This window comes from Hemitrygon akajei, chromosome 11, assembly GCF_048418815.1.
Source record: "Hemitrygon akajei chromosome 11, sHemAka1.3, whole genome shotgun sequence".
Taxonomy (NCBI): Eukaryota; Metazoa; Chordata; class Chondrichthyes; order Myliobatiformes; family Dasyatidae; genus Hemitrygon; species Hemitrygon akajei.
The window spans coordinates 80,092,395-80,103,659 of NC_133134.1; the positions used below are offsets into that span (position 1 = coordinate 80,092,395).

General features: G+C 45.3%; 1 protein-coding gene across 1 annotated transcript in view; it reads right to left on the reverse strand.

The window, feature by feature from the left end:
• The window catches only part of LOC140736351 (cytochrome P450 11B, mitochondrial-like), a 45,612-nt gene extending 35,115 nt beyond the window's left edge, over positions 1 to 10,497 (reverse strand). Inside the window, exon 1 of the mRNA XM_073062343.1 lies at positions 9,447 to 10,497. The gene's annotated coding sequence lies outside the window, so the exon portion shown is untranslated. The remainder of the gene's footprint in view (positions 1 to 9,446) is intronic.
• Positions 10,498 to 11,265: the final 768 nt, after the last annotated feature.

Genomic DNA, 11,265 nt, shown 5'->3' on the forward strand with positions numbered 1-11,265 from the left:
GGAGAGGGGCAGAAGAGGGAAATTTTAGGCCAGTTACTCTGACCTCAGTGGTTGGGAAGATGTTGGAGTCGATTGTTAAGGATGCGGTTTCAGGCACATGATAAAATAGGCTGTAGTCAGCATGGTTTCCTGAAGGGAAAATCTTGCCTGACAAATCTGTTGGAATTCTTTGGAAAAATAAAAAGCAGGATAGACAAAGGGGAAATGGTCAATGTTGTGTATTTGGATTTTCAGAAGGCCTTTGACAAAGTGCCACGTATGAGGCTGCTTATGGGTCAATGGTACTACAGGAAAGATTCGAGCATGGATTAAGCAGTGGCTGACTGGCAGGAGGCAAAGAGTGGGAATAAAGGGAGACTTTTCTGGTTGGCTGCTGGTGACTAGTGGTGTTCCACAGGAGTCTGTGCTGAGACCGATTCTTTTTACATTGTATGTCAATGATTTTGGTGATGGAATTGATGGTTTTGTTGCAAAGTTTGCAGACGATACACAGACAGGAGAAGGGGCAGGAAATTTTGAAGAAATGAGGCTACAGAAGGACTTAGACAGATCAGGAGAATGGGCAAAGAAACGGCAGATGGAAAGCAGTCTTGTAAAGTGTATGATCATGCACTTTGGTAGAAATGAAAGGGTTGATTATTTTCTAAATGGAGAGAAAATACAGAAATATGAGGAGCAAAGGGATTTGGGGGTCCTTGTGCAGGATTCCCTAAAGGTTAATTTGCAGGTTAAGTCTGCAGCGAGGAAGGCAAATGTGATGTTGGCACTGGAACAGAAAAGCAAGGATGTAATGTCGAGACTTTATAATGGCCTCACTTGGAGTGCTGTGAGCAGGTTTGAGAAAGGATGTGCAGAAACTGGAGAGGGTCCAGAGAAGGTTTGCGAAAGTGATTCCAGGATTAAACGGTTTGTCACATGAACCGCATGTAGTGGCTCTGAGCCTGTACTCACTGGAATTCAGATGGATGAGGAGTGACCTAATTGAAACCTATCGAACGGTGAAAGGCCTCGATAGAATCGATGTGGAAAGGATGTTTTCTATGCTTCCTAGGTCTAAGACCAGAGGGTACAGAGGGGTGTACTTTTAGAACAGAGATAAGGAAGCATTTATTTAGCCAGAGAGTGGTGAATCTGTGGAACTCGCTGCCACAGACAGCTGTGGTAGCCAAATCTGTGTGTATATTTAAGGCAGAGGTTGATAGATTCAGGGCGTGAAGGGATATGGGAATGGCAGAAGATTAGGACGGAGAGGAAAAACTTATCAGCCATGATGAAATGGCCGAGCAGATTCGAGAGGCCTAATTCTGCTCCTGTGTGTTTTGGTCTCTGGTGTTAGTCATTGCTTTCCTGAGGGAAGGGGGAGAGTTCAAGCTCTCCACGCTATCAATGCCTCTCGTTATCTTGTGAAACACGTTGTTTTCCTCAGCTGCGTGTCTAGGGAAAACACTCCCTAGTCCCACAAAACTCATGAGATGGAGACGGCTCTCCCCGGTTTGTGTGGATGCCGTGTAATTTACCACCCTGTTACAAAGTAGTGCCACGAAACAACAGACCGTACACTGCACACGATTAAAGGGATTATATTTGTGACTCTTACCTAATAACAAAAAAAGGGCCTATTTTAATTAAACAGTCAAATGTGCACAATTTGGAGCTTCATCCTGAACATTCACACACTGGGCTTTCGGTCAACGTGAAAGCACACATCACCTTCTGAACGTTGCTTGCATCCATCTCGAATAAACGGGCCTCCCACCAGGTCACCCGGTTTTACCCAGTGTCTTCTCTCGCCGAACCAAAAGAAAACACCCTAAGACCAACCTTAGTGTACCTCAGCAAGGGAACCTCCCCCTAATTCTACCATCCTATTTGGATCACATTCGTTGTCTTCAACAATAACCCAAACAGACCCGTCTACAACAACTCTTTGCCTTCTGTGGGCAAGCCAGTTCTGGATCCACAAAGCAGTTTCCCCTTGGATCCCATGCCTCCTTACTTTCTCAATAAGCCTTGCATGGGGTTGCGTGTTCAAATGTTTTGCTGAAATCCATACACACTACATCTAATGCTCTTCCTTCATCAATGTGTTTAGTCACATCCTCAAAAAATTCAATCAGGCTCGTAAGGCACGTCGTGCCTTTGATAGATAGATAGATAGATAGATAGATAGATAGATACTTTATTCATCCCCATGGGGAAATTCAACATTTTTTCCAATGTCCCATACACTTGTTGTAGCAAAAACTCATTACATACAATACTTAACTCAGTAATAATATGATATGCATCTAAATCACTAACTCAAAAAAGCATTAATAATAGCTTTAAAAAAAGTTCTTAAGTCCTGGCAGTTGAATTGTAAAGCCTAATGGCATTGGGGAGTATTGACCTCTTCAGCCTGTCTGAGGAGCATTGCATCGACAGTAACCTGTCACTGAAACTGCTTCTCTGTCTCTGGATGGTGCTATGTAGAGGATGTTCAGGGTTTTCCATAATTGACCGTAGCCTACTCAGCGCCCTTCGCTCAGCTACCGATGTTAAACTCTCCAGTACTTTGCCCACGACAGAGCCCGCCCTCCTTACCAGCTTATTAAGACGTGAGGCGTCCTTCTTCTTAATGCTTCCTCCCCAACACGCCACCACAAAGAAGAGGGCGCTCTCAACAACTGACCTATAGAACATCTTCAGCATCTCACTGCAGACATTGAATGACGCCAACCTTCTAAGGAAGTACAGTTGACTCTGTGCCTTCCTGCACAAGGCATCTGTGTTGGCAGTCCAGTCTAGCTTCTCATCTAACTGTACTCCCAGATACTTGTAGGTCTTAACCTGCTCCACACATTCTCCATTAATGATCACTGGCTCCATATGAGGCCTAGATCTCCTAAAGTCCACCACCATCTCCTTGGTCTTGGTGATATTGAGACGCAGGTAGTTTGAGTTGCACCATATCACAAAGTCCTGTATCAGTTTCCTATACTCCTCCTCCTGTCCATTCCTGACACACCCCACTATGGCCGTGTCATCAGCGAACTTCTGCACATGGCAGGACTCCGAGTTATATTGGAAGTCTGATGTGACAAAGCCATGCTGACTATTCCTAATCATATTGTACCTCTTCTTTTCTGTAGTGAATACAGAAGCAAAGTACTCATTAAGTACCTCTGCTATCTCCTACGGTTCCATAGACATTTTCCCACTGTCACATTTGATAGGTCCTATTCTTTCACATCTTATCCTCTTGCTCTTCACATACTTGTAGAATGCCTTGGGGTTTTCCTTAATTCTGCCCACTAAGGCCTTCTCATGGTCCCTGCTGGCTCTCCTAATTTCCTTCTTAAGATCCTTCCTAGAAGCCTTATAATCTTCTAGATCTCTAACATTACCTGGCTCTCTGAACCTTTTGTAAACTTTTCTTTTCGACTAGATTTATTACAGCCTTTATACACCACAGTTCCTGTACCCTACCATAACTTCCGTCTGATTAGAACATACCTATACAGATCGCTACACAAATATCCCCTGAATATTTACCACATTTCTTCTGTACTTTTCCCTGAGAACATCTGTTTCCAATTTAAGCTTCCAATTTCGTGCCTGAGAGCCTCATAATTCCCCTTACTCCAATTAAACACTTTCCTAACTTGTCTGTTCCTATCTCTCTCCAACGCTATTGTAAAGGAGATAGAATTATGATCACTATCTCCAAAATGCTCACACACTGAGAAATCTGACACCTGACCAGGTTCATTTCTCAATACCAAATCAAGTACAGCCTCTCCTCTTGTAGGATTATCTACATACTGTGTCAAGAAACCTTCCTGAACACACCTAACAAACTCCACCCCGTCTAAACACCTTGCTTTAGGGAGATGCCAATAACATTTGGGAAATTAAAATCTCCCATTACAACAACTGTTATTATTACACCTTTCCAGGATCTGTTTCCCTATCCACTCCTCGACATCCCTGTTACTATAGGGCAGCCTGTTAAAAACATGCAGTAAAGTTATTGACCCCTTCCGTTTCCTAACCACCAGCCACAGACAATCCCTCCATGGCATCTTCCTTTTCTGCAGCTGTGACACTATCACTGATCAACAGTGCCATGCCCCCACCTCTTTTGCCTCCCTCCCTGTCCTTTCTGAAACATCTAAAGCCTGGCACTCTAAGTAACCATTCCTGTCCCTGAGCCATCCAAGTCTCTGTAATGGCCACAACATCACAGCTCCAAGTACTGATCCATGCTCTAAGCTCATCCGCTTTGTTCATAATACTCCTTGCAGTAAAATAGACACATCTCAAGCCTTTGGTCTGAGAGCATCCCTTCTCTATCACCTGCCTATCCTCCCTCTCACACTGCCTACAAGCTTTCTCTATTTGTGAGCCAACTGCATCTTCCTCCATCTCTTCAGTTTGGTTCCCACCCCCCAGCAATTCTAGTTTAAACTCTCCCTAGTAGCCTTAGCAAACCTCCCCACCAGTATATTGGTCCCCCTGGGATTCAAGTGCAACCCGTCCTTTTTGTACAGGTCACACCTGCCCCATACAAGGTCCTAATGATCCAGAAATCTGAATCCCTGCCTCCTGCTCCAATCCCTCAGACATGCATTTATCCTCCACCTCATTTTATTCCTACTCTCACTGTTGCATGGCACAGGCAGTAATTCTGAGATTACTACCTTTGCAGTTCTGCTTCTCAACTTCCTTCCTAACTCCCTGTAGTCTTTTTTCAGGACCTCTTCCTTTTTCCTACCTATGTCATTGGTACCAATATGTACCACGACGTCTGGCTGTTCTCTCTCCCACTGCAGGATATCTTGGACGCGATCAGAAACATCCCAGACCCTGGCACCTGGGAGGCAAACTACCATCTGAGTTTCTTTTCTGTGTCCACAGAATCACCTGTCTGACCCTTTAACTATAGAGTCCCCTATCACTACTGCCTCCCCTCTTTCTCCGGACCTGTCTCCCGTAGCTCCTGTCATTCTCCCATATGAGTTGAAGGTCATCAGGCTATAGATGTACTTAACTGGGAGACATGACGTCTCCCACACACGGTACAAAACCGTGCAACTAGAGCTATTATCACAAATAGCATCGGAAGGTGCAGAATCTTTATGGGTTGGGCTAAGAAATCGCAAGGGTAAAAGGACCCTGATGACAGTTATCTACAGGCCTCCTAACAGCTGCAGTGATGTGGACTACAAATTACAACAGGAAATTGAAAAGGCTTGCCAGAAGGGCAGTGTTATGATAATTGTGGGGGATTTTAACATGCGAGTGGATTGGGAAAATCAGGTCGACACTGGATCTCAAGAGAGAGAATTTGTAGAATGTCTACGAGATGGCTTTTCAGAACAGCTTGTTGTTGAGCCCACTAGGGGATCGGCTGTACTGGATTGCGTATTGTGTAATGAACCAGAGGTGATTAGAGAAATTGAGGTGAAGGAACCTTTAGGAGACAGTGATCATAACATGTTCACTGTGAAATTTGAGAAAGAGAAGCCGAAATCCACTGTGTCAGTATTACAGTGGAGTAAAGGAAATTACAGTGGCATGTGAGAGGAACTGGTTCCAAGGTTGACTGGAAAGGGACACTAGCGGGAAGGACGGCAGAGCAGCAGTGGCTGGAGTTTATACAAGAAGTGAGGAAGGTGCAAGACAGATATATTCCGAAAAAGAAGAAATTTTCGAATGGAAAAAGGATGCAACCGTGGCTGATAAGAGAAGTCAAAGCCAAAGTAAAAGCAAAGGAGAGGGCATACAAGGAAGCAAAGATTAGTGGGAAGACAGAGGATTGGGAAGTTTACAACAGGAAACTAAGAAGGTCATTAAGAGGGAAAAGATGAACTATGAAAGAAAGCTAGCAAATAATATCAAAGAGGATACTAAAAGCTTTTTCAAGTATATAAAGAGTAAAATACAGGTGAGAGTAGATATAGGACCTTTAGAAAATGATGTTGGAGAAATTGTAATGGGAGATAAGGAGATGGCAGAGGAACTGAATGAGTATTTTGCATCAGTCTTCACTGAGGAAGACATCAGCAATATACTGGACACTCAAGGGTGTCAGGGAAGAGAAGTGTGCACAGTCACAATTACGACAGAGAAAGTAATCAGGAAGCTGAATAGTCTAAGGGTAGATAAATCTCCCGGACCAGATGGAATGCACCCTTGTGTTCTGCAGGAAGTAGCTATGGAGATTGTGGAGGTATTAGCAATGATCTATAGATCATAGTCAATAGATTCTGGCATGGCTCCGGAGGACTAAGATTTCAAATGTCGCTCCGCTATTTAAGAAGGGGGCAAGGAGGCAAAAAGGAAATTATAGACCTGTTAGCTTGACATCGGTGGTTGGGAAGTTGTTGGAGTCAATTGTCAAGGATAAGGTTACGGAGTACCTGGAGGCATTTGACAAGATAAGCCGAACTGAGCATGGTTTCCTTAAATGAAAATCCTGCCCTACAAACCTATTGCAATTTTTTGAGGAAATTACAAGTAGGCTAGACAGTGGATGTTGTGTATTTGGATTTTCAGAAGGTCTTTGACAAGGTGCCACACATGAGGCTGCTAAACAAGATAACAGCCCAAGGAATTACGGGAAAGTTACATACATGGATAGAGTGTTGGCTGATTGGCTGGAAACAGAGAGCAGGAATAAAGGAATCCCATTCTGGCTGGCTGCCGGTTACCAGTGGTGTTCCGCAGGGGTCCGTGTTGGGGCCGCTTCTTTTTACATTGTATATCAACGATTTAATTATGGAATAGATGGCTTTGTGGCTAAGTTTGCTGATGATACAAAGATAGGTGGAGGGGCCGGTAGTGCTGCCAACGCTCTATCCATGTATGTAACTTCCCCGTAATTCTTAGGGCTCTTATCTTGTTAGAGTCTGCAGAGGGACTTGGATAGACTGGGGGAATGGGCAAAGAAGTGGCAAATGAATGACAATGTCAGAAAGTGTACGGTCATGCACTTTGGTAGAAGAAATACATGGGCAGACTATTATTTAAACTGGGAGAGAATTCAAAGTTCTGAGATGCAACGAGACTTGGGAGTCCTCGTGCAGGATACCCTTAAGGTTAACCTCCAGGTTGAGTCGGTGGTGAAAAAGGCTAATGCAATGTTGGCATTTATTTCTAGAGGAATAGAATATAAGAGTAGGGATGTGATGTTGAGGCTCTATAAGGCACTGGTTAAGACCTCACTTGGAGTACTGTGTGCAGTTTTGGGCTCCTTATTTAAGAAAGGATGTGCTGACGTTGGAGAGGGTTCAGAGAAGATTCACTAGAATGATTCCGGGAATGAGAGGGTTAACATATGAGGAACGTTTGACCACTCTTGGACTGTACTCCTTGGAGTTTAGAAGAATGAGGGAGGACCTCACAGAAACATTTCGAATGTTGAAAGGCATGGACAGAGTGGATGTGGCAAAGTTGCCATGGTGGGGGAGTCTAGTACCAGAGGGCATGACATAAGGATTGAAGGGCGCCTATTCAGAACAGAGATGCAAAGAAATTTTTTTAGCCAGAGGGTGGTGAATCTGTGGAATTTGTTGCCACGGGCGGCAGTGGAGGTCAAGTCATTGGGTATATTTAAGGCAGAGATTGATAGGTATCTGAGTTGCCAGGGCATCAAAGATTATGGTGAGAAGGCGGGGGAGTGGGACTAAATAGGAGAATGGATCAGCTCATGATAAAATGGCAGAGCAGACTCGAAGGGCCGAATGGCCGACTTCCGCTCCTTTGTCTTATGGAATACACTGATAGATGAGGAATGAACAAGTAAGAACAGAGAGAGAGAGTAACTTGGAAGACAATTAACCTCACCCTAGCCTGGTGAGCCAAAGTCCGGCACACTCGAAAGAATGGCAGCTCCGCTTGCACTGGGATTATTCTTATCTATGAATCCCTCTTGCTGATCGGACGCTCCTCAAAGCTGAAACACTGCCGCGAAACTCTGCCCTTGAAATCTTGGATCGCCGCCCTGATTAAAAAGTAGCTCTTTTCACGCACTCCTTATGTGGATTGTCCAGCTCCCTTTAGGGTGATTGAAGGAAAGTTTAGGGGAGATGTCAGGGGTAGGCTTTTGTTTACACAGTGCACTGTAGGCGCTGCCAGGGGTAGAGGCGGATACATTAGGATTTAAGGTAGGCACATGAATATAAGGACAATGGAGGAGGGAAGGTTTCCTTAAAGTTGTTGTAGGCAATGGCTAAGCTCCCACTACTATTAAATGCTCCCAAAGGCATGCGTCTCCAATAACCTCTGACAACCAAGTCCAGCTCCTGGCCTTCACGTGTGGTTTAGCTACTAAGCCCATCGGGGAAGGGGCAAAGGCGGGTTACGGGTGCCTTAAAGCCAATTGCTTTCCTGTGGATTCATTAGGGGCGTGGAAAGGAGGAGCCTGCTGCGTGGGCTGCTCTCCCCGGCTCTGATTTGCGTATCACGAGCACGACTGGAACGCAACATCCGTGGTGGATCCCGACCAACAGGGTTAGACTGATCATGGACAAAGTCTAACAGATCGTCACCACCGTTCTCTAGACCAAGAGATTCACTAGGATTCACTGGTGTCTTGGAGGGCTGTGGTTACAAGGGCAGAGTGTATGATATGCGTTCATATTCACTGATATGGATGAACATGGAGGCTATTATGCCAGGGCTGATGCCGAAGACAAATACGACAGAGGTATTTAAGAGGCTCTTAGACAGGCACGCGAAAGTGCAAGAAATGGAGAGGTGTGTAGACAGCAGGGATTCGTTTGGTTAAACATTCAATTATTAAATTAGTTCGACACATTATGTACGAAAAGGCCCGTTCGATGATACGGAAATTTATAAAAATACGAAAGGAGGCGGGCAGCAAGAATCTTTTTCCCGCTGTCATAACTCTATTGAACAATAAGATGGATTTGATCTGTCTCCCTCTACATGGCCCGCATTGCACTTTCCCTGTACTGTAACACTACATTCTGTGATTGCTTTTTCCTTTTACTGCCGTACGGAAATGGTCTTCCTGAATCCCGGTGCACGTGATGATAAATCAATTTCTCCAACCACGCCGCAGATCCAACATTCTTCACACTCTCACCCTCCGATCAACCCAGTGCTGTCATTGGGTGTGTAGAACTTCAGTGTGTCCGACCGAGACTGTGTAGAGGGAGATTCACTGTATCTGACCCCCCAGGATTGTGATGGGACGGTGTAGAGGGAGCTTCATTCTGTCTGATCCTGAGAGTGTGTGATGGGACCTTGATACTGTCTGATGGGACGGTATAGAGGGATCTCTATATCTATACCAATGGGATAGTGAAGTGAGCTTTACTCTGCCATATTAAAGGACAACAGACATCGATTGCTACCTGTAAGATTTACACACCGGCCGTGGCCGGACAACACTTCCATGCATTTTTACAAACAATTCAACGTATCCAGGTACTCACCTGTCAACCGGTCTCTCCAAATCTGCTCCCACCTAGCTCTCGAATCTACGGAGCCCAGAGGTAACCCTCACGTTGCATTGTCAGCTCCCTTACAGACAGGGCCGGTTCCTCCCGAGGGACCAAGCATCAAAAGACCGCTCCTTGCAAATCCATCCCAATCCGTTTAGGACAGATTATAGCCAGCATTGCATTACGTACGGGACAAGTGACCCAGTTATTCTATTTGGATGCAACATTCGCCAAGTGTTTATCTGCACCACCTTACTACAATCCTTTCAAAATGGGATTCACTCCTCCAATGGGAGATCCATTGTAAACGGCCAACAGGAGAGAGGGAATGGGGTGATATTCCCCTGTGGGAACCTTGATGGAGCAAGCTCTTGTGCGCTTTAATGATACTGCACGGCATTTTATATCATTGTTACTGAAGACTGCCATTTGGCCCATCGACTTGGTGCTACCTCTGCCACAGCAATTTCATGCGTGGTAAATAAAAACTGTTGCCTTTTCCCAAAACTCTACCCTACTGATCTGAGGTGCTGCAGCCACAGGGGACTTAAACTAGCAGGGGCATCAATGGAGCTGATAGGGTTCAAAAGACCAGGAGCTGCTGGTGGTGGGAAGCGCTGAGGAAAACCTGTAAGAGGGCTTGTTGCGCATCTCAGTGAATGGAGACTGATGCTGTCGGGCTTTATGCTTCTGCTCTTAGTATGCCAAACAGTAGAGGCCAGACTAAGAGTGGTCCACCAGTTCTCCAAGTTCGGGGTTCAGCTCAGGGACAACATTGACTGGTAAAACAAAATTATTGTGGAAACAGCCATGAAGAATTCTACATCTGAGTGTGACAATATTCGTGAGTCTCCAGCCTGGACTTGCATGACTGACATCAGTGAAAACTGAGAGGAAGCTACTGACATGAAGGAAGCCATGACCACCACCAGTGATAGAGGGCCTTTGCTGCCCTGAACACCAGAGGAGTAATAGCCAGTAAGCAAACAATGAGGGAAAATGTTTCCAATCAAAAGGCAGCCAGTCCCAGTTACACAGGATGCAAAGGCCAGTGATGGGGTCATGCTTCCCACAGGTATCAACAGACCACACCCCCCCCCCCCCCCAAACTTTCCTCCCTGCCTCAAGTGAATGATTCGGTACCTCGTCCACTGCAATTTGTCCTCTTCTCAACGTGTCCCACTGGCATTCTCTGGGACCAGATTATTGGCCAAGACCACGTAGGGCCCTACTTAATTACACCACCAGTTTGCTGGACAATAAATCGCCATCTTTTCTCTCAGATGCTGCTCAACCTGTGGAGTATTTCCAGCATCAGTTCATTTCACCTCTATAAGGTGTCCTCTTACCTTCCCCCTGCTTCCTGTCACCCAGAGGCAATGCCCTGGGGTGGGAATAACCACCTGCAAGTTTTAGAGTTTCAGTGCAATGCAATACACAATGGGCTGGAATAGCAGTGAGACCAAATGGCCTGCTCCGGTGAGTAACCCCAATATTTGATGGCTTGGGACCTTTACTTGCTGCAGTTGTTAAGAATCAGGGGATGATACGGGGGATAGGGAGGAAGAGAGAGAGAGAATTTTCCAAGAGTGGGAGTCTAAGGACATCCCTTTAGAAGATACAAAGATGAATAATTTCTATAGCCCAAGGGTAGTGAACCTTAGAGTTCACTGCCATGACAGTTGTGGAAATCTAAGTCTTGTAGAGGTTGATTGGCTCTTGATTAAACAGGTCGTCAAAGGTTTAATAGGGTGAAGGTAGGACAGATAATGAGATTGAGAGGGATAATATATCAGACATGATAAAATGG